The sequence below is a fragment of the Balearica regulorum genome, chromosome 7 (assembly GCF_011004875.1).
Source record: "Balearica regulorum gibbericeps isolate bBalReg1 chromosome 7, bBalReg1.pri, whole genome shotgun sequence".
Classification (NCBI taxonomy): domain Eukaryota; kingdom Metazoa; phylum Chordata; class Aves; order Gruiformes; family Gruidae; genus Balearica; species Balearica regulorum.
Genome location: NC_046190.1, coordinates 40,130,991 through 40,153,718, shown reverse-complemented (window position 1 = coordinate 40,153,718; position 22,728 = coordinate 40,130,991). Strand labels below are relative to the sequence as shown.

The 22,728-nt window shown below is 46.3% G+C and overlaps 1 protein-coding gene across 9 annotated transcripts in view; it reads left to right on the top strand.

Annotated features, from left to right (window-relative positions):
• Positions 1 to 22,728, top strand: part of SGMS1 (sphingomyelin synthase 1) — a 98,176-nt gene that overhangs the window by 43,231 nt on the left and 32,217 nt on the right. For 4 of the 9 annotated variants that reach the window (XM_075759026.1, XM_075759029.1, XM_075759028.1 and 1 more), the window contains one exon: positions 19,289 to 19,506. The exons of 3 other annotated variants lie outside the window; for them this stretch is intronic. The gene's annotated coding sequence lies outside the window, so the exon portion shown is untranslated. Of the gene's footprint in view, positions 1 to 8,579; positions 8,731 to 19,288; positions 19,507 to 22,728 lie in introns of those variants that run through there. 2 more of the 9 variants (XM_075759027.1, XM_075759032.1) reach the window with 2 other exon arrangements.

Genomic DNA, 22,728 nt, shown 5'->3' with positions numbered 1-22,728 from the left:
ACTGGCGTTGCATCTAACAGCCTAGGCTCGTGTAAGGATTTTATTATTGTGCTTCATTGGTACTGTTGAGGTTTTAAATTGCTGTGTGAGAAAGTGCTTTTGTATTGATGATGTACCTAAGTTTTTGCCATATTGTGAAGGGCTTTGTCTGCCGTAGTTTTTTTATTTTTGGAGCTATGGGTATGTAGGTTTATGGTTTAAAAGAAGCAAGGGAGGAGGGGAACCCTCAAAACAAACCAAACTGTGTCCTCAGTAGCCAAACTTCAGCTCTGACACAGGGAAGGTAAGGTCTCACGCCAGCACAGATGGAAGTGAGGTCTCTAGGTGCTGTGCTCAGCCTGTGCTAACGTCCTCTCTCCAGGGAGAATGGCTATGGTCTCCTTCCTTGCTGAGGAAATGCTGTGTCGGAGGGAAACCCCCAGAGCAGAGGGGTCAGCTCTGTCAGCCCCAGCGTTAGCACCTTGTGAGATGGTTTCCTGCGGTAGTGCCGCTGCGGGTGCTGGGAGCAGCTGTGAAATTGGGAATAGCGAGCGATGCCTTTGGGTTTCAAGGCGCCCAAGTCGTGGGTACCACTGCATCCTATCGCCTGGTCCCGTAGATCTGCATGTGAGTATGTCTGTCTTGTCACTGTAGTTGAGTGTAGCTACTAAATGGCTATGTCGAGATCCTGTGAGGCTATGTAAGCTCTCGTACCTCTTATGCCGTCTCTGTGCCCTATTAAGGGCTCTGGAGGTGGCCAGGGAAGAGATGGCGCAGGGCGCCTGGATTAGAAAGACAGAGGGCTGCCGCTCGCCTTTTGGAGTAGTTCCAAAGGTGGTCCTTCGGACCCAGGCAGGGATGGTTTCCCCAGAGAGCAGTCCCCTTCCTGAGCTGTGGGTCAAGGGGAAAGGCAAGCTCATGCGCAGGCATCATCGGCCGTCGCTTTGCCTTCATGCGCACCCTGCAGACTTGCAATAGGGGAATTTAGTTTTTATTTTACAAGGAAGTGCTTGTTCAGGTAGCAGGTAGAACAAAACAAGTAGCAGCTAGTGTAACAGGCAGCATATCTGGCTCATATTGAAGAGTCTGATTTCAGAAAGGATAGAAAGACGCGTCGTTCAGCTCCATCAGGCTGTGGTGAGCTTGTAGGGATGGAGAGGGAAGCTAAATGAAGGACGTGTTCCTTGGTCTGATGATAATTTGGAAGAAGGGAAGACTAGGCTGTGGTACAGCCAAGAGTGCCAGAGTTGTGAGACCCAGGAATACTGCTTCTCACTGCTTTTTTGGACACGGTTGGCCAAGGAATAAAGGTAGGTGCTGATGTGGTCAGAGTTACTGGGGAAAGCCTTTTGGCAACAGCACGGTGCTATCCGCAAGTGAGCTGTATCCTTGTAGGCAGCTGCTTGTCCCAGGGACTGGCCAATTTTGTTTGGGTTTTTTTGTTTGCCTTTTGTTTTGGTTTTTTTTTTTTTTTCCTGTTGGCCTGGTGACTATCCAAAACACAGCCCTGGGTTGTCTGGGTTGCACCTAAGGTATTGTCATTAAGATAATGGGAAGGAAAATAAAAGAACAATGCCTCTGCTGTCCAGTAGGTTTGCATCTGTGCTTCTACCTGGAGATCTTGGGCTAGTTCTAGTCCACATAGCACAGTGACGAACATCTGCAGGTAATACCAGCTGTGGAAAGAGTCTGTCCTGACGCTGCTGCTGTGAACATTGGGCAGTCTGGTCCGCACAGGGTAGGTAGGGCTTGAGCAGTTGTGTCTGTTCTGCTGGTAGAAGTGAGAGGAGTGCACCTGGGCGGGAAACTTAGTGTTGAATCACAATAGTGTATCTGGGTTTGATGCATGAAGATGTAATTAAGGCTTGAGGAGAAGCTTTTTGAACACTTCTGGAGAGTTTGGATGGATGAAATAACTTTGGAGGGACTGATGGAGCCTGTATGAGCCTGGAGATACTTAACTCAGAAAAGCTTATACAGGGCGTAGTGGCATGGGCTACTCCTGCATTCCTGGAGTCCCACGGCCTTTAACATGGAAAGGCAAGGAAATAGGGGGTTCTGCTCCCCACTGTGGATTGTAATACTGGTGAAATATTTGTATTGGAAACTGTTATTTCCCATGGGAATCCATCTCTCCTTCCTTTCTGAGAGGCTTGCTTTCTTGCACAATCTGGTCTGATGTGGTGTAATTTAATGCTTCCAGTACAAGAAGTTAAAACAGTGATTTTAAAAAAAAAAAAAAAAAAAAAAAAAATCCCTGAAACTCAGAATGTCTTTTGAAATAGCACAGGCAGGAGATAATCCCTACATGGATTATTTGGTCTCTTGGGTTTTAGTCTTTTTTTATTGACCCTAAAAATGTCCAGAGGTTAAAATTAGAATGGCAACCCCTAATAAACATTTTTCCAGTGAATTTTCTGCAGTCAGCTTTCATTTAGCACTGAAAACCCTGGTCCATTTCTATGTGCTGGAGACAAACTGAGTAAGCACAGCTCCTTCCTCAGCGTGGCACTGGGGAGCACAGCAGATCCTGTTAGGTTTTTGCTCTTTTTTTTTACCATTTCAATTTAGAGCTGCACGATGGCTGTGGAAACTTGAATTTTCCTTTACTTAGTGGTGTAGCAAATACGTTCTTCCACTGCATTAACAAATAGTCACGCTCATAACTGCAAGAGAAACTAAGCAATGCAGTGACTTAGAGGCTTATGATAAACACCTTGATATGGCAAGCAATTCATAAATAATGTAGGTCTTTTATGTCATTGATCACAAAGTCCTGTAGCTTTTCCCACCTAGGAGAAGAAGCTACTGTGACAGTCTTAGTCATGCTGTCCTGTTGCCCGGTGTATTTAAGGAAGTAATGCAGTTATTTTTGTCACTAGATGAACGATCCAAAACTATAGCGAGGTTCCTGTTGGGTGAGCCTATCGTTAAAAGGCTGGCTGTGCTGTGTGGGTTTTATGTTGTTCATCATTCATGCACTCCGTGCTGGAATAAGGATGTTCCCTGAGTATGAGTTTATGCTTTTCTGAATCGGGACCACTCAGAAAATACGTATGGGGGGGAGAGGTTGTAGCTGCCTCAGCTACATGCCTATACAAAGCATATCTGCCTCCCTCTTCACTGCTATACAGTTTCCATTTATACCTCTCTCTGCATCTCTCTGTGTGCCTGTGTTTTCATTGTTTTTTTTTTTTCTCCAGTACCCACAAACCCCTGAAACTTCAGCAAAATGTTCATTATTCTGCTAGCAGCAACAGCACAGGCCGCTTTGACGGGAGGATCTAATAAACCGGTAATGTGCTGGACATCCTAGTGTCCCTGTTTGTTTTGCAGAGCAGCTGCTGTGTCTGAATGCCAGATGCAGTCTGCTGGCATCTCAATGTGACGCTTGTAGAGGAGCCGCTCTATTACTGTGGAAGGCGACTGGCTTCGGCAAGCAGGGTAGCGTGTAGAAAACCTTTCCGGCTGGACCTAAGTCTGCTTTAATCACTAAATAGCCCTGAAACCTGCTGCACGGTACTCCTTAGAAATAATCTGAGCTACTCTTTACCTAAATAGAGTGCCAAGAGTATCAAAAAGATGAAACACAAATGTAGAGGCTCAGTGTTACCATCCTTCGGGCAAGAAAATATGCTTCTGTTCATGAAAGCAGCTCATGGCAGTATTATATATAAATAGCAGTCCCTCTCTGAGGCTTCTCCCCATTGCCTGCAGCCTGAATTGGATGGCTTCCTGGTGGCAGTGGCCACGGCTGGTGAGATTAAAAGGCAGATTAATTGTCTGGGAGTAACCAAGAGCGGTTTGATAATAGACGACAGCCTGTCTTCACCCTTTCACAGGGGAGATGGAGTTTGGGGGTGCTGCCGCTCCAGCTCCTTCTACAAGAACCAAAATCGCCGATGTAACTAAATGCCAGCGCTGATGCGCATTATAAAGAGTTGCTAATGGCAGTGAGGAGATGAGTTAGGCTGTAATTAGCAGCCTCTCTTTTCCCTTGCAAGTCCAGAGAGGATTCTGTAGTTATTTCTGTGTTTAGTTGGCTCTTTATTGGTTTTAATTCAGTATGAAAGAGTAGCTTATACCGCCCAAGAGAAAAGTACCATATAAATGGGGTTTCTTGTGTGCTAAGAGTGCTGCAAGTGCAAAGACACAAACTCCTTAGCCTGACTAGAATGAGTTGCTTTGATGTTTTGAGATGTTGGTCTGATTTTCTTGTTCACAGCTGTTGGATTTTTAAAGACAAAACTGTAGATGAGCGGAGAATCTGAGCCCTGGTTAAGAGCAGGAGATCAGTGCAGTGAATTTATATTGCTTCAGGGCTGTCTCTCTGTGCATCTGTTGCGTTATACTAAAATCTAGCATGGCAGCTATAAAGAAGTGGTCTCTAAAAACCTTCCCTAGCTCCAGTATAAAACATGGTATTGCTTGGAGCGATAGAGCCTACCAGAAAATGTACCTTGAACCTAGCTTCAGAGCTGGCCCAGCTTGGAGCAGGCACTGGACTGGCCGAACCCCGGAAGCCCTTTGCCACATGGGGCTCTCGGAGAGTCTTGGCACTGGACTTGATTACACAAGGCTAACGTTGAAAAATACCCACGGCAAGAAGCCAGAATTGTGGATGGCCTTTAAACCCCCGTGAACAAGCACATGCAGCAAGTCAGTTGAAAAACTGTAGTGTTGGGTTTTTTTTTTGAGCTGGGTGAAGAGACCGCAAGTGCTCTGGCCTCAAACGTGACAGTTGTCATGGTAGATCTCAGCTGTGCTCTCCTTCTCCCCACTCAGCGTGCTTGCTCTATTTGCAAAGAGAGGAAAAGGAGGAGGAGGTGTGCTAAACTGAGAACCAGTCAAGACAAATGCGCTAACGGTTGGATAGAAACATGTTTTATCTTGAGCTTTTGTACAAAAACCTGAACTCTGCATGGAGACTTCCCTGTTCCTGAACTTCTTTTTAGGGTGAAATCTCAGTAGATGGGATCAGCTTTGTACTTCCCTCTGTTACTGATGACCCCCACTGGCCTCTCTTTGCCAGACTACCTCCAGCTGTGGGAACAGGGAATGTTGGAGATTACAGCTTTACTTTATCTCTTAGCCTAAAAAATCAAAATCTTTAAAACTTCTGGTCTCTCAGACCAGCAAGAAGTAGGTGTCTGCCAAGTCAATGAAGATTTTAGCTAGTAAACCTTGCTTTGACAGCAGAGGTTGGCGGGGACCTCTGGAGGTCATCTTGTCCAACCCGCCCTGATCAAGCAAGGTCACCTAGAGCTGGTTGCCCAGGGCCATGTCCAGTTGGGTTTTGAATATCTCCAAGAACGGAGACTCCAAAACCTCTCTGGGCAACCTGGTGCAGTGTTCAACCACTCTCACAGTAAAACAGTTTCTTCTTATGGTCTGATGTGTTTCAACTTGTGCACTCTTGTCCTGTCACTGGGCACCACTGAGAAGAGCCTGGCTCCTTCCTCTTTGCACCCTCCCTTCAGGCACTTAAATACATTGATTAAAATCCGCCCTGAGCCTTCTCTTCTCCCATCTGAATAGTCTCAGGGCTCTCAGCTTTTCCTCATAGGAGAGATGCTCCAGTCCCTTAGTCATCTTAGCAGCCCTTTGCTGGACTCTCTTCAGTCTGTCTATGTCTGTCTTGCACTGAGGAGCCCAGAAATGGACCCAGCACTCCAGGTGTGGTCTCCCCAGTGCTGAGCAGAGGGGAAGGATCACCCCCCTCAACCTGCTGGCACCACTCCTCCTAGTTGCCCAGGGTGCTGGTGGCCTCCTTTGCTCTAAGGGTGCATTGCTGGCTCACGGTAGCTTGTCATCATCCCGAACCACAGGTCCTTCTTCACAAAACTGCTTTTCAGTCCATCAGCCCCCAGTCTGTACTGGTGTTTGGGGTCATTCTTCTCCCAGTGAAGGACTTTGCCTTTCCTTTATTTGAACACTGTGAGGTTCCTATCTGCCCTTTGCTCCAGTCTGTCAAAGTTCATCCAAGTGGCAATGTGACCGTCTGGTGTATTGGCCGTTCCTCCTAGTTTTGTCATGAGCAAACTTGCTGAGGGTACGCTCTGCACATCGTCCAGGTTGTTAATGAAGGGGTTACACAATATTGGCTCTCATATCAACCCATGGGCCGACTTTGTGCCACTCATCGCAACCCTCTGAACCTGGCTGTTCAGCCAGTTTTCAGTCCACTTCATTGTCTGCTTGTTTAGTCCTTACTTTGTCAGCTTGTCTGAGGATAAGAGACTGTGTTGAAAGTCTTACTAAAGTCCAGGCAGACAACATCCTCTGCACTCCCCTCATCCACCATGCCAGTTGTTTCATCCATACGAGGAGATCAGGCTGGTGAAGTGTTATTTCCCCCCCCCCCCCCCCGTTTGGTTTTTTTTTTCCTCCCCTTCATAAATCCATGCTGACTACTCCTGATCGTCCTCTTGTCCTTCATGTGACTGGAAATGGTTTCCAGAATTAGCTGCTCTTTCCCAGGGATGAAGTGAGGCTGACTGACCTATAGTTCCCCAGATCCATTTCCTTGCCCTTCTTGAAGACAGGGGTGACATTTGCTTTCCCCCAGTCATCGGGAACCTCTCCCAATTGCCATGATAATCAAGTGTGGCCTCACAACGCCATCAGCCAGCTCCCTCAGCACTTGTGGGTCCATCCCATCTGGTCTTGTGGACTGGTGTATGTACAGTCTACTGTTCCCTGCCCTGATCCCCTTCTATTTAAGGGTAAGTCTTCCTTGCTCAGGACTTCCCCTGTGGTCACAGGGGCCTGCAATTCCTGAAGGTTGGTCTTACAGTCACCCTTCGCATCCCTTGCCAGATTCAACTCCAGATGGGCTTTGGCTCTCTTAACTGCATCCTGCGTGATCAGTGTTCCTGGATTCCTCCTGGGTCACCTGCCCCTGCTGCTGCACTTTGTTTGCACTTGGGTTTGGTCAGGAGCTCCTTGCTTCTCTGTGTAGGCCTCCTGCCACCTGAGCTTGATTACTTGCTTGCTGGGATGGACCGTTCTTCAGCTTGGAGGAGGTGATTCTTTAATATCAACCAGCTCTTCTGGACTCCTCTCCAAGGCTGCATCCCATGGGATTCTTCAAGCACATCCCTGAAGATGCCAAAGTCTGCTCTCCTGTAGTTGAGGGGTGTGATGCAGCTTTTTTCCCCAGGTCCTTCCTTTTGGGGTCCTGAACTCCATCATCTCATGGTTGCTGCAGCCAGGGCTGCCCCGACCTTTGCATTCCTACCAGTTCTTGCTTGTTTTGTAAGTATGAGGTGCAGCAGAGCACCTCTCCTTGTTGACTCCCGATCATTTGTGTTAGGAAATTGTCATTGTCATCAGTGCACTCCAGAAATCTCCTCAGTTGCTTCTGCCGTGCTGTGTTGTCACTCCAGCAGATATCAGGGTGGTGAAAGTCCCCCATGAGCAGCCGTCCTGCCCTTCATAAAGAGCCAGTGTGCATCCAAATACTCATCCAGTCACAGATTTCACAGAATGGCAGGGGTTGGAAGGGACCTCTGGAGACCATCTAGTCCAACCCCCCTGTTAAAGCAGGATCACCCAGAGCAGGCTGCACAGGATGGTGTCCAGGTGGGTTTGGAATCTCTCCAGAGAAGGAGACTCCACAACCTCTCTGGGCAGCCTGTCCCAGTGCTCGGTCACCCTCAGAGGGAAGAAGTTTTTCCTCATATTGAGATGGAACCTCCTGTGTTCCAGTTTGTGCCCACTGCCCCTTGTCCTGTCGCTGGGCACCACTGAGAAGAGTCTGGCCCCTTCCTTTAGACACCCACCCTTTAGATATTTGTAAGCGTTGATCAGATCCCCTCTCAGTCTTCTCTTCTCCAGGCTAACCAGCCCCAGCTGTCTCAGCCTTTCCTCATACCGGAGATGCTCCAGGCCCCTCATCATCCTCGCAGCCCTCGGCTGGACTCTCTCCAGTAGTTCCCTGTCTGTCTGGAACTGGGGAGCCCAGAACTGGGCACGGAACTCCAGACGTGGCCTCACCAGGGCAGAGCAGAGGGGGAGGAGAACCTCCCTTGACCTGCCAGCCTTGCCGGTTGTGTGCGTTATCCCACCGCATCTCCGTGATCGCAGAGATTGTAGGCAGACCTCCTGCCTGTTCCCCAGGCTGTGTGCAGTGGTGTACAGGCACTACAGAGGCACCCAAGGGTGCAGAGTTCCCAGAAATGGTACGAGAGCTTTCCCCGCAGTGCCCCGCAGGCACTTCCATATCTGCGTACGCACCTTCAGGTGTGTGAGTGAAGGTGGCTTTCCTGAAGTCTAGTTGGACATGCAAAAATGCACGTGAGCTGCCAGGATGGCAGTCTGAGGAGCAGAAATAGCACGTCTCCTGGCAAAAGCCAGGAATATGTGAGAAGCTCCCTATTATTGGATGGATGCAATATTTATCTTGGATCGTTCAACCTGGCTTTAGTGTCTGACTCAACGTTGTGCATGTAGCTCTAGAAAAAGAAAGACTTTATTTCTGTCTGATATTCTCCCCAACTTACGTCTTTCCTAATGTAACCAAATATCTACAGCAGGGCTGTATTTCTTTGTCCTTCTCTTCTGGCGTGTGTCTATATATATACCCTGTGACGTTGCAGGAGTGTTTGCTTTGGAAGAAATCTCTCCATCTGAGCCAAACAGAAACCAAGCGTGCAAAATAAAGCGTTCCTTTCTTCTCCTCCTGGTGGGAAGAGGGGCCTGAAGAGTGAGAGAAAATTAGCACCTGGGAGGGACAGGAAGCCTGTGAAGGTAAATGGCCTTTTCTGTTTAACTAATCTAGTAAGGAACACCCCCACAAAACTGCGAACTTTTAATTACGGGATTGGATTGGGAGGCGGAGGTGTTAAACACTGGGGGGAGTATTTTGGAAAGGACTTGTGAAACAAGTTGATGAAAGGCTTTAAGTTTGAGGACAATGGTTCTTTAATTATCCAGCAAGACTGTCTCATCAGCTGCTTGCATGCACAGCATCAGTGCTCAGGGATTGCTTGTCCCCCCTCACACCCGTTTGAGAGGTGCTGCAGCAAATTTAAAATTACAACGATTTGCATAGGGGATGCAGAGAGGCTTTTTCTCCACCCCCCCACCCCCCCCCCTTGTTATTGCACTACGGAAGTGATTTCGTTACAGTAAAACTGAATTTCAACTCGTCTTTGGCTTTCTAAGCAATTCAGAACTCTGGCTTCTCAAAAACGTCTCGAGACTTTCCATTTTTATCGTGCTCAGTCTAAATCTAAAACAATGAACTTGGGCGAAAATTTTATCAAGGTGTAGACTGAATAGTCTGTTCTGCTTGTAGGATAGCTTGCAAAATAAGGCCATTTACTTTTGGATTAAGTACAGGTTTTCTGAGACCCGAAGCCACATTTGGTACTTTTTGGTACTTAGGAGTGGTAGAAGATGCAGCAAGAAACACTTTGAGGCTTGAGGTTTTCTGAGTGCACAGCGTGAGCTGAGCGTGTTTGAGCACTGCGTCTTTGCAGAAATGCCAATCACCAAGCGAATCAAACAGTACTGCATAAATAAGGCAAGAAAGCAAGTCTACCTCTCTAGAAAGCCCAAGTATTTCACATTACCCTTTTGTGCTCCCTCTTAGGTATTTTAAACTTGGTGCAGAATTGGATTTTTGTGAACTGTAATTGCAGGGGTAAAACCTCTGAGAGTGATTTTTACAAAATACAACATTTAACAGTCAGTGGAAGGTCTGTGGAAATACTGTTCTGGATTAGCCCTCTTTGTGGATGGAGAAGAAACTAATCTTTGCTTACTCTAGGAAATTGTAGTGAACAGCGCAACAATATCCAAGTAATGTAGGAGTAGTTAAGAAAGGTCTTTAAAAAGAAATGGGCAGTTCCTTTGACTCAAGACTCTGAGAGCACAGGAAGGATGGTGGTGTCCGCAGTTCGGTGTCCACATTTACCCCACCTGGCTTGCGCAGAACCAGCTCCATTTATTTCTGAGTTTGGATAATCCACCGGGAATAACCAAGAGGCAGCATATCAAGGGGTATCAAGCAGAATGATTTTCCCCGTCTATGCTTTGATTGTATGGCAACTTGGAGGATCAATACTGAGGTCAGAGTGGCCTGAGCTGGTCTCCTGTGTGGGTTTTGAAAAGATGTACGTAGTCTTTACCTTATGACTGGTGTCAAGAGCAGAAATGCAAGTGTGAACACGCTAAATGCCAGCCAAAATATGTTTGATGAATGTCAGGGGAAAGGTATTTGGCTGTGGCTTGATTTAGCAATTGCTGCTCTGTGTATGCTACAGCATAGTATACTTACAGTGTAAATATCCTTGTAGGTTTTTTTTTTTAGTATTGAGAGAACTCCTAGTAGTTCTCTAGTAAGGCTATATATAGGCTGTAGACATATGGTCTATCGGTCATTAAAACTAACCATACCAATAGGAAGTGAGTTGAAATGAAATCTGTTAGTTACTTGCAAATCAAACCTATGGCTAGTCATCCTTCTAAAGTACCTAACTCCCAAAGAGATCTAGAAATTGATAGGCATGGAGCCTCATCCGATCTGGATGCATGCTGCACTTAAGCAGAACTCAAAATGTGCTGGAAAGTACAGGCGTCAGCTTCTGCCCGGGGTGCACAGTGCCTTTTGTGGTCAAAGCTGCTGAGGCTTGGCTTCAGTGGGAGCAGGATGAAGTTCCTTCAGGTCCCCGTTCAAGCTAGTGCTCAGCATTGTAGTCACAGACACAAATTCGGGTGCTTGTGGGAAAGTGTACTTTTAAGAAATATCATGATTGGGATTTCAGTAAATGCTGAATTTTGGGCGGATATATGTGCTAGGAATCAGAGTTTTAATGATCTGGTGGAAGGACCAGGTGGTCGTTTTTAATGCTTACGCAGAACGGATGCTTGTACTTCCTATAGGAATAAATTGGACCAGAGGAAACGACTGCCCAGTCTGTAAGTGAGAAAACCCATAAATGAATCCAAGGTCCCATCTTAAAACAAGCAGATGGAAGTAGAAGGTAGCGCTGGTGTTTCATGATTTTTGATGTAACAGAATCTCTAATATTTTCTGTGTTTGTCCCTTGCCATATTTTGTGTTCTGTGATCACACCCTTTGCTTCTGCGGCACAAGCGATGCTTCCTGCAGGAAGCGTTACACGCTCGCCTTGCAGGACAGCCGAGCCTCCAAAGCCAGTGCTGAGCAGCCAGCACTTTGGTCTTCGTCCTTTCTTGTTTCTCATATGCGTCAGAGAGGTCAAAGTCACAAGTCACGACTTTCCCTGAAAACAGGGACTGGGAACATTTTTATTGCGCTTTGGTTACTGGTAGAGATGTAAGTACAGTTAGATTTTGAGCTATACCAAAACCAGCCCGTGGCTGTGGTGGCATTGCTGTATGTCCCCCTTTTCGGGAGGAGCGTGAGGGGCATATAAACACTTCCCCAGTAAGCCCTTTGAGCCTTTAGTGATTAATGGCTCAGGCTTCCGGAGCGTCATTTCTTCTTCTTTACTGCTCTGAATTCATCTGGTCATCCTTTGAACCCAGGGAAAGTCGTGTGCTGTGGGTGGAGGTCGCAAGAAGAGGATGTGTGTCACGATGATGGGATCACACTACTCATGTGTAAAGCGGTGATAACACCGGCTGCACGACACAGGATATTGGGAATACAACACCCTGTGGTCCTCAGAAATAGCTCTTTATCGCTTCTGTTGTGTCGTTCCCTTTGCCCTTGGGATGGAGGAAGTGGATATTTGAAGCCCTAATTTGCAGTATTCATCCACATCATGCTTATTAATGAGTGAGGTAGTGGATAGGTGGGTGTGTGTGAGTCAGTCCCACTTAACCTGTGAATATTTACTTTTGGTATATGTCGGAAAAAAAGGGAGCTGGAGTCAGGGATTAATCTATACGTGGTTTGTGTTTCATTTTCCGAGTCTTTGAGTGGGGTATATGTCGTTCTGGGTCTGCTACCTGGGTATGAGAGAGAAGATGCTCATTGCATGAACAGCGGGTGTAGGTTGTGTGTTTGGGATAATTAACTGTCCTGCTGAGGTGCTGAAGAAATATATTGCGAATTCAGGGGTTGGACTTCCCTCTGGTTTCTATTCTGTGTGACTGTGATGGTGTGCAAACAAATACTCAGGATGTGGAGACTGGGTTAGTTTATCTTTAACAGGAAAAAGCCCCCTCCACACCCAGGAGCCCTGTTGTTGACCTCTGCCAGAAACATGATCAGTATTAACTCTTGCTTTGCTTTTTTGTTTGGGGGGGTTTGTTGTTGTTGTTGTTGGGGGGGGGGGGCACTTTTTTTTTCTTTTTTTTTTTTTTTTCCCAAGATGCTAATTTTGCTTGTACTGGAAAGTGTTGGCTCCTTTTAGGTCTTTCAGGTTAATAAGAAATTCCTTTGAAAAGCGAGAGATAGCATCAGCAGACGGTGAAGCTGGTATTTGTATTTGCAGAAGGGTGCTGTTCTGCTGCTGGAGAGAGAGGAAATCAGAGGAAATAGCCGAGTTTCTCCTGTCTCTGCCCCTCCTTGGCACAGAGATCAGCACTAGTACCATCTCAAACCTCACTGTTTTAATGTAGGGTTTGCTGGGCAGGCCTACAAGCAGGCAGTACTGTGTGTTAATAAAATGTATCTTTGGTATAAACTCTTTTTTTTTTTTTTTTTTTTTTCCTGAAAGGAAAAGCATTTGCCTTGCAGTGCTCTGCATAAGCCCAAGTATGGACATTTTGGTTCCATTTACGCATAATAAATTAGTGACTTGCTATATCCAGCCAGCCATACTTAAAACAAGGAAGGGTATTTTCCTGAAAGGTTCTCGATTGCTCCTTGGATGACGGCATCCAGCATTACGTGCCACGTTTCTGGGTAAGGCCAAGTTGATCTGTCAGAAGCTTTAAAGAAGCCAGAGCACCCGACATGTGCCAAACTGCTGGTATACAAAACCAGCAGCGTTGTAGCAAGATGTGGGGCAAATAAAGGAATTAACTCCTTGATTGAAAAATCAACGGTGCTACCATCTGTGTCCCGCTACAGTATTTGGAGAGGAAACAATCTGTTGCCTGCCTGTCAACAGACACCTTTGGGTTGAAATTTTGGGTTTGGAAGAAATACACCCAAAGCGACGTTCTCAGGTGGTGACTTCTTTAGCCAGAGGATTTTGACACACCTGGGTAATGAAGCTTCTTGGAGGAAAAAATAAGTGGATCGGAGAATAGGAGTGGCACTTCACGAGCTGGGAGTGCTGCAGCTGGATGCGGGATGCGGTCACGTGTGAATAACACCCTGCCATGTGAAAAACGTCCTTCTGGTTGAGACGATGAGTTTGAAAAGGGTGTCTTGTTTCTATTTTATATGGAAAGCTTCACTCTTCTAGGTTAAAATGTGACCACAGTGGTATTAAACGCTTGCTTTGAACTGGGTATCTGATTGCTCATCTCCTGTATGAAAGTGAATTGCAGTAACGCAGTGTGCCACCTTGTTTTTCCTCTGCTCTCGCCTCTGAAGAGGTGCTGGACTCCACAGAGCAACCCCAGCTTCTAATGGCAGAGCTGGTGCTGAGAAATCGGGGTGTTTCTCCAGTGATGTGATGGCCAGCCATGGCATTTAACCGGGATCAGCAGAAGGATGTGCGCACCCTGCAGCCCAGGGAAGCCCCCGTGATGAGCAAAAGGACCGATTTTAGCCGCTTACAAAGACAATGCCAGTTAGACGAGAACTCCAGAGATGTAAACTCTTGCGCGGCTGGCACAACACGAGTGGCGCGGAGGCAGCAAAAGGTCCCGTGCCCTGGCGCAGCTCCAGGACACGTGGGGATCCCCACTGGTGTTTCTGCCTCCTATTTAGAGCTTTCAGGCACAGCGAGCGCACGGGGACGCACGGGGTGTGTGCGTATGTGTGTGTGCCATCCCTCGGAGCTGTCACAATGTGGCGGAGTCCCATGACTGCGGTCAGATGCAGCAGGGGAGCGAACTGGGAGCTGCCCAGGAACAGGTCAGCCAGCCAAAACACTGGGAGGTTGCACAACCCATGGGAGGTCAAAGTACAAACATGTGTTCAAATACAGCATCACAACATATTTCTTAATTCACTTCTGGAGGAGGAGCAGAGGATGTTTTCAGCCAAGTTTCCAGCAGACACTGGCTTGCTGGCAAGTTGCGTGATCATCCTCTTTGCAAGCGATTTAAAATACACTTTTGTTCTTGCACACACGCTCAAGCAAGCGATGCTGAAATTAGCTCCTTTGTTGGAGGAAAGACTTTTGTTGTTGTTGTTCAGGTAACTCAGTTCAACTTAAAAGCAAGTTGAGCTTTTTACAGGAAAAGAAAGAGAAGTGTGGTTTCCTCTGGACATTACTCCATGAGTCACACGTTGTATGACACAGCATTCCTCTCTGGAAACTTAATTGCTGGAGCTGATGAGTACATCAGTACTCCAGAACCACACTTTGTGTTTGATACACCTAAATGCTTAACCTGCCATTTCTGGAAGTTATCTTAATAAATACTTCATAGATTTTTAAAGTCAATCTTTTAACGTTTCTAGTATATATCAGAACCCAGTTAAGGTAAATTTAATGACACTTTTTCAGTTTCAGAAGCAATTGTCTGTTATTAACAGCCTTGCATGTAAGAAGTTGTAATGGCTGTATTTTATATGTAGTAATAAAATTTCAGGTTATTTCTCATAATAGGAAAGAATATAGATTGGGAGGGTGGGGTGTCCATTATGCTGCCTTTTTTTTTTTTTTTTTTCCCTTTTGGGTGGCTTTTTGGGGTTTTTTTTGTTTGGTTTTGGTTGTGGGTTGGTTTATTTTTTTTTTTTTTTTAAACCTACTGACCTGTTCAAAATCATGTGTTATATCAAACAGGAATATACACATTTGCTGGTTGAAAACCCTCAGAAGACAGAGTGGAGCAGTGACGGCCAGAACAAGTTTGTTTTAGTGATGAGCATTTTTGCATCTTTATTAAAGTACTTCATTTCTGGATCATAAAGCAGATGTGCTGAAAGGCCTCTGCCAAAGCTGCTCAAAACTTAGCAATGTCCTTGATTTTGTGTTTTCTTTACAAAGACACTTCAGCTTAAGAAAAATGGCTAAAAAACCCCAGCTTGGAACTGGAATAAATAATGAGCTTGATGTAAATAATAAGCAACAGGATTTGTTGCATTCACAGCATCTCTGGAGAGATCTGCGTTACAGACTGCACAGTGAGTTTCCCATAAACTAGGTCATTTGTTTGGGGGGTGAAAATGCTGAAAGAGTAATAAGCAGCAGTTTTAGAGCGGCATGGGTTGTTCAGCGTATTGTGATAGTAAATGCGAAGTAGAGGGTTTGATGCTTAGAGCAAACGGTAATTCAGTGCAATAGCTAATGCTTCCTTTTCAAGTGAGCAGGTAGTCACGTTGTAGTTAAGACCAAATAGCTTGGCTCTGAAGAAAATGGGCGATATATTTCGAATAATTTTAAAACACTTGTCCTCAAGCTGTTGTTGAACATAGTGGTTTAAAGTGTTCTGAAGCAAACAGAGGTCAGAGTAGCTTTTTAACGCTCCTGTAGCACATTTTTTTTCGTGATGTATCAGTGATCTGAGGTTACTTGAAGGAAAAAAAGACACACACAAACACAAGAAAAAAGCTTTAAAGGTTTTTGGGATACGCATGCTGGATGTACGAGTTTGTATTGCTCATGTGAAGCAATATGAACATATCCTCTCTGGTAGGGATTGATCCTAGAAGTCAGTAATCAGTCTTTGGACTCAGACCTGCTTTTGTGCAGGTAGTGGTCCTGGGTACCCAGCAAGCTACCTGCCTCCCTGCTGGGACCCGTGAAGGTGCTTCCTGAAAAGGCGAGCGCGTAGTTCCTTCGTTAAAGCCTTGCACGGGGAGGAGAGCTGCTTGCTAACGTAGGGAGAGAGAAATGTATCGCTTTAAAAGTTGTCGCCTATTTTATGTTGTCTCCAGAGGTGGGAAAAGGTAAAGCTACTCTGTGTGTTATCAGTTGCTTTTAAACTTTATTTTTATTTATTTATTTTTATTTCTGACTCAGGCTTCCTTTCTCTTTTTACACCAAAGTATTTTTACATCTTTCTGCTTTTTGTTTCCCAGCCGTGCCTGCAGCTCAGTTGGAGGCAGAGTCGTTGCTATTTTGCTTCATCTGGGTTGTGGTGCTTGGGCCTCAAAGTTGAGTTTGCTTGGTGGTGTGAATGAGTAGGGGTTTTTTTTTTACTTACGCTAGACTTTCCTTCCCATCATCAGTGCTGGATTCACCTGCTAATACGTAGTTTCATTACCGACAGGCAAAAGGAAAAGGTGACTCAGTATAATGTGCTTACTCTGACTTTTTTTGATGTTTAGGTAGATTTAAGCAGTCAAGGCAAAGAGGACCTTTCCCCAGCAAGGCTTTCGGCAGGATGCTCTCTTGCCAGTGCATGTGGTGCTTGAATTACCAAGAAACTTTAGCGCTGGAGCTATTACTCTGAAGCGCCAGCGGTCAAATGCAAATCTTAGTGCTGTGTCACACAGGTCGTGTCCTGATCAGGAAAGAAGCAAACAGGTGAACGCTGGGTGGCCTTTCTCTTCTACAGGCATTTTTATGGTGATTGTCATCCTCATGTCGAAGCACAATGTGGGAAGGTGGAGATGGAGCAGAGCAACAGCCACGTAACCGAGAGCAGTACTCCCAGAGGTTCAGTCCTATAGAAAGAAAATGATGTAATCAGTTTGGGCTGTCCTCCGTTTCAGCCCTTAGGCTAAATATGTCCTGGCTGAAGTGTATGGGAGAAAAAAACCCAACAAACAAAACACCTATGCAAGTACTTTGGAAAAGTTTGTTAAATATGTTTCTTTTTATTCGTTCAGAGCTTTACAGGGTATTAGGTTGTATCTGTCTGGATACATGCAGTATTTAAATGCCTAATGATTAAACATGTTGAAAAGGTGTTCCCAAAGCTCGCTTTTAATTACCTGTAATACTCGTCAAACTGTCGTCTCTTCTCCCTTCTGGCCCCACCTCACTCGTGGGAAAACAGGGCTGGCTTCCTTACGTGCCTTGAGGTCACTGAACCCATACAGTCCTGGATCACTGAGAGAAAAAAATTGCAAAGATAAGATCTGCCAGAGTAATAAAAAAGCATTTTTGTAAAATATGAGTGCATTTGTTGTCAGAAGTCAGTTATCAAGTTGGCCTCTGTCCTCACCAGGTGACTTCTGCTGTCCCACGAGGTGTGTAATGGCCCAAAGTAGACGTGAGTTGTCATCTACATAACAAGGAATCCACGGCCTCTGCTGTGTCTTCTGATTAATCCTTCGATTCCTCATGTATATGCTCAATGGGAGGAATTTACAGAATTGTTACCAATTGAATTACATCTAAGAAATCTTTAAGTAATGAGTAATTACCAGTTCTACTCCAGAATCCCTCCTAAAAGCGGGACGAGGTTGGGCAGATGCATGTGTTGAGTGTTGTGGAGCTCAGTCACTAAAGGACTGCTGGAAAAAAGGCACAGGGAGCTCGCTGGTGGCTCACTTTAATCCACACTTCTTGTCTCTCCTCAGATTTTAAATAAAATGGACTGACTTGGACTTGACCTGCTGGAGGTACAGCTTAACTGTTAAAATCCTTCCTAAAAGAGCTATGAAAAGGGAAATCTGATGGTTAGTTCACTTGAGCCGGGGTCTGCCAGCTCCCATGTTAATGGAGATCTGCAGGAAAAGGAGAATGAGCCTATGTGGGTTTTTAATTCTTAAATTAGGGAAGAAGCTGTTTGAGAAAGGGACAAGTTGGACCATTTAAGCAAAGTACTTTTTTTGTTGATCTTTAAAACAAAAGACTTTTAAAAATTAATTAGAGACAGGGGAACTGGCTGGGCTCACTGGCACAACAAGGTGTTCTCTGTTCTCCTTGAACTGGCGCTTGCAGACATAACACTTGATGTTGAGAGTCCTTCATCAAAACCTTTTCCCCACCCCTCTCCTCACTGGTGTTTGAAGGTTAGTGATAAACCTGCAGACTTTTTTGGCTTCTGGACTTTGTGGAGGAGCTGATCATGGACGCGTTGTTGCATTTGATACCTGGCTGTCTACGTGCATTAGGAACAAGGATGGATGGGCTGTGCCTAGGGGCATGTATCTATTAAAAAAAGACCAAAGCAACTACTTAAAAATATGTATTTTCCATATGACAAGATTAGTATGGAGGTATTTCTGTATGCGGCTTCTAAAAATACTTTTTCTGCCCTGTATTTCTTCGATGGGGCTCTGCAGATTCCTCAGTATCACTGGCAATAGGCTCCCTCTCCTGGGGTGGAGTTCAGAAAAGCTGATGCTGCTATTTGTTAATGCTGGTGTCTGTTTCTTCCCGCATTATTTCATCCATGGAGTGGAAGAAGGCCACTTCATACACCTCTGACTTCACTCCTGGACAGTATTTCTTTTGCTTACAGCGGCCAGCAGACTGCGTAGAGTCCTTGCACTCGTGTGAGCTGCTGGAAAACATTCTGCCAGCGCTGGTCATCCCATCAGTCTCTCCAACATGTGGCTTCAGTCTGCTTTGGATTGTGGTTTTGTACTCAGTTACATGGACCTCCCCGCCGTCCTGTGGCGAGCGGCCAGTAGACATGTTCTTTTCCCTCTTGTGCTCTCTGGGGATGCTTCACACCTTCCTTTCCCGCTCATCTTTGCCACCCCCTGTATTCGTGTGCAGGAGGTGTGTCTTTTGGGATAAAGGCTGGATGCGTGCCCTTGGGGACCGGGGATGCTGCCCACCCTGGGACTCCCCATGGGTTTGGGAATTTGTTGTTTCACTTTGTTTTAGCATGGTGAAATACGACTTTTTTTTGCCTTGTTGTGGTTTTGGGGTTGGGTTCCCCCCCCCGCCCCTTCCAGGGCAGGACATAACATCTGGTATTTATATGTATATTGGAAAATGAATCCTTCCTCCCAGCAGTGACTCTTTCATCTTCATAGTGTCATCTTGAGTCTTTCAAAAGTAATACTAATGCAAGGCTTTGCTTTGGGTTACTTGCACACATTAAGAATCAACAGACCTGAATTTATGATAACTTTATTCCCCCCCTGTTTTAGCCATTATTTTGCTGGTAAAACCCAGAGGTGCTGCAAGGTGTTACTCCAGCTGCCGTAGGAAACGGCAACCCTCTGGCCGGGCTGGCACTCCCGTCCCTCCTCCTCCTCCGTCTCCTCCTCTCGCCGCGCCGCTGCTGACGCACTCGGCGGGGTGAGACAGCGTGGCCGGGGAGGGAGCGGCAGCAGCGGGCGAGCGTTTGCTTCGTCGCCTCCGGTGCACCGCTCAGCTCTTGTGCTTTTCCTTTCCAGGCGTTTCCCGCACGGGGCTGGCAAGCAAGGGAGAGGAGCCCTGGTGAAGCCTGGCGTGGCGAAGTTGGAAGGCAGCTTTTAATTTGAAGGAAGTTTGGCTCGCACAGGAGACGCCGGTGGGATCCTCGGGTCCGGGAGTTGCTTTGCCGAAGTGTCGGAGGGATCGTAAAACATTTCAGCTCGCAGAGGCCTCGCTGCTGTCTCCCTCTCCTCTCACTGTAAGTGTCGCTTCTGGCTGACAGCTGGGAAGAGGAAAAGTTGGCTGTTGTTATCTGCTGCCTGATTTCCCTGAGTGACTAGCTCTCCGGCTCTGGATGATCCTGTTTTAGTTAAAAGGCGTGTTCGACTGCTGGTGAAGGGCCAGGGGCTGTGTTTTAGAAGCGAGCAGGAGGACTCGGATACAATAAGATCTAAAATATGGCTTTTGGGGATTTATTCTTTTTTTTAAAGGTGGCACTCAAGCTTGTGGTTAGTCACTTGTTGGTTGGGCTTGGTTTTGGTTTGGTTTTTTCCAAATAAAAGCCAGCCAGGCTGCCAGCAGCTGGGGCAGCACGTATCCGGCCAGTGAGTACCCCTGCGTTGTGTGCAGGGTCCGGCGTGTTTCCGACACGCAGGTTCATCGCTCGCCATGGCCGGGCAGCGAGGCACGGTGGAGTCTCTCTGTGGTTTCTAGGTTTGGAGGTTTTGCTTGCAGCACACTGGTACGAGGTAATCAAAGTTACACGGCCTGGCGGTGACGCTTGCTTGAACAAACCAGGAGTCAGGGACAAGCTGCTGTCCTTTTTGCCATCTCAGGCACCTCTCCCCACCCCAAACCACCTCCTTAATTGCTGCCAGATATCCCTAGTGCAACTGCCGCGAGTGTTTATGCGAAACAGTAAGAGCAAGAACGTATTTTAGACTTTATGTGAGATTTTTTTAGCAGCTGTACATAGGAGGAGGGAGTGCCGTGAGACTGCACCGCTCTGCATGTGTCACGGTGTCACCTGCCGTGCAAAAACGTGAATGCTTCGGTTGTAGACAAGGGTGGCCCTGGGTGTATAGAGGAACACAGTGAGTCACAGGGAAACCCCAGAAATCCTCTCGGTGAGCTGAGCGTGCTTCAGAAACAGGAAAATAACTTTATCCATAAGCTGTGTCTTACATACAGATATGTAGCTAAGTCTTTCCACGGTATGTGATCCTATTTGTGCGTTTCTGGCGTAGCTGCCTTTTCTTCTCGTCGTAAACCTCTTTTGAACTGAATGCTTTAATCTGGAAGCTTTCTAATAGATTCATAGTGATAAGTTGGAGGAAGAAACTAGAAAACCTGTGCCTGCAGTAGCTCATCTCTGTGTGTCTACGTATATTTGTATATATATACACACATATGTATACATGCAGAAGAGCTACTCCAGACATTTGGGTTTTAGTCTGTGTGTGTATATATGTGCATGTGTCTATATATATAAAAAAAATGTTTTTTTTAAAGCAGGATGGGGTAAGCAAGCGTAGAGGAGCATTAATTTCTTCCTATCCTGTCAAGTAATACCATGCCTACTTCATTTGTGAGTTGATTTGGTTATGTAGGCGAAGGCAGACCATAAAAAACCACGCTTTTATCAAATACCTACTTAGAGCACTGTCAGGTAAATCATTAACACGTGGTCCCAGTACCTGTAAAACAGCTGCTAAAGAGGTTTCTCACCGTGAAACGCCCTTTTTCCAGGTCAGAAGTGAAGTTACTTGCAGGTCTTGGTTTTGTGTGTGAGTGTTTGCTGCTGTCGTGGTTTCTGTACTGGTTAATAAAGTTATGAAGGATGGGAGAGGACCTCCTCTTCGTGCACAAAGAATAAAGCGCTTTCCTAGGAGAGCAGCTCAACCTAAGGCGGGGGGGGGACGGGACCAGAGCATGCCAGGCTGCTCGGTGGGATCAGCTCATGCATTGCTGTCGTGCTGGAGGAACCGTAGGTGGATAATGCTTTTGTTTCACGTGAACAAGAAACTTCAGCTCCGAAGCAGTTTTGGGTGGGGGGGAGGAATCAGTGTTTCAACTCTTCATCGAAGTAACTTGAGGCTAGGAAGAGTTTTGAATAAAACGGTGACTAAGGCATGTGGTTATCCACAAACCGACAAGAGCAGCCTTCTTTTCTGGGCTGTTGCTGGTGCACGTTGTGGGGAACAGGCTCTCAGACCTACCTGCCACCTGCGCTGCGTGCGGATACGGGCCATTGTGTTCATTCGTGGTGGAGCTTCTCTCCCCTGGCCATAACAGCAGCGTGGCAATTGCTGAGTCACATTGGTTTCTGCCACTTATCTACCTGCAAATACTGTAACTCATTAATGAAACTTAATTTTAAATAAGTTCATGGCTTATGGGCTCTTTTACTCAGCAGCTTTGTTCCCTGGGATCCTGTGGTTCGAATCTGTTTGAACCAGGAAGATTTGCTGTGTGTCTTGCTGTGCTTAATTCCATGCCAGACTTCTGTTTTGCCTGACTTCTGTTTCTGTAGGCATGTAAGAAATGGATTTTTCCAAGGCATTTGATAATTACAATTGTGCAGTCCTGTCTGCATGTGCTTTACGTTTTGATTGATTGCATTTGCAATAAGCCTATTTTGTGCAAGTAACTTGAAGCATAGAAAGTACTTAGCATATGAAAACCCGTTATATGGAGAGTAGCAAAAGTAGCCACATTTGCGATGTTTGCAGCGATTGCTTGAACAAAAGAAAAACGGCTTAGCTGAAGAAGGGCTTAAGTTATTCTACTTGCCTGCATCCAAGAGCATGACTCAAAACTTCCAGCTTAAGCTCCCTGAATTGGCGCTGGAGCTGTGCCTTGCCCTCCCCAAGCTGCGTCCGTTTTCGGTGCCAGGCTCTCAGCCAAGGGTCTGCCTGGTCCCACAAAGAGATTTTCAGTTTTCTCCCTGGAGATACCTGGTCCTAATAAGACCTTTGAGAGCGTGGCTCAGAAGCCTGGACCTAACTTTAAAAAAAAACGAACAAACCCCAAACCCAAAAGCCTGCTTTGTGCCGTTCCACATGGCTCAACACCTTGCACAGCCTGTGCTTTGCGTCCCTGGGTTTCCGTCTGCCCACGAAAGCTCAAAACTGCCCTTGCTGCTCAGGAAAGTGCCCTTTTTTGCTTGGCTAATTTTACAGGGCTGCTGCACATTATCTTTTTAAAGCTGAGCTTTTTAAAGCTGTTCTACCACGTGAGGAGAGAATTCAGGGTTTGCCAGTGTGTCTGTGTTACACCTGATACCAAGTGCCTGGAGGAGGAGATGTCCAAACCTGGAGGAGGAGATGAATCCAAACCTTTCTCCGAGAGATGTGTTTGTCGAAGGAGTTTGTGTACTGGGCGCATCCCAGCAAGTGCTCTCAAGCCTCTCCCCTTAGAGTTTTTTAGAGACAAGAGGTGCTGATTGGTATCTCAGCCGGTTTACGGGAGCCAGGAGGCC